The sequence below is a fragment of the Penaeus monodon genome, chromosome 31 (assembly GCF_015228065.2).
Source record: "Penaeus monodon isolate SGIC_2016 chromosome 31, NSTDA_Pmon_1, whole genome shotgun sequence".
In the NCBI taxonomy this organism is placed as follows: domain Eukaryota; kingdom Metazoa; phylum Arthropoda; class Malacostraca; order Decapoda; family Penaeidae; genus Penaeus; species Penaeus monodon.
This window is the reverse complement of record NC_051416.1, coordinates 4,030,784-4,031,225: the sequence shown is the minus strand read 5'-3', so window position 1 is coordinate 4,031,225 and position 442 is coordinate 4,030,784. Positions and strand designations below refer to the sequence as shown.

General features: G+C 44.6%; 1 protein-coding gene and 1 pseudogene across 1 annotated transcript in view; both read left to right on the top strand.

Annotated features, from left to right (window-relative positions):
• Positions 1-442, top strand: part of LOC119592831 — a 38,746-nt pseudogene that overhangs the window by 27,199 nt on the left and 11,105 nt on the right.
• LOC119592999 overlaps positions 1-442 on the top strand; it is a 20,197-nt gene that overhangs the window by 12,334 nt on the left and 7,421 nt on the right. The window lies entirely within an intron of this gene.

Below are 442 nucleotides of genomic sequence, written 5' to 3'. Positions count from 1 at the left end.
CACTTATATTATTTCCACCATGAAAATGAGGGTGTGTAGTAGATGGGTTTTCATACATGTATTATTTTTTTAAAAGAGTAATTGTATGGGTGTGATCCTCACTGTGATGGCTGTGTGCTTGCAGGTGAAGTGGATCTAAAAGGAGGCCACAGTAGGCCTCCCCGTTTGGCAAGGAAAGGGCTGTCTCCGTGTGCGCTGCTTGTTGAGTGTGTCTGTGAGTGATTGCTGAAATCGACAGATTGTGGAGCTTAGTGTGGCAGGAATTTGGGAACAAAGGGAGCCTGTTAAAGTATTCAATCAGAGACCTGTGAGTTTCTAGTTTTTCAAACAGTCCAGGACTCCTCAGTGCTCGTGAGATATACCTTCGGTTGACCAATGAGGATCAAGGATAATGGAAGTATGTAGTAGCATAAGTGCAGGTTGTGGTTTGTGGCTGCTGCAG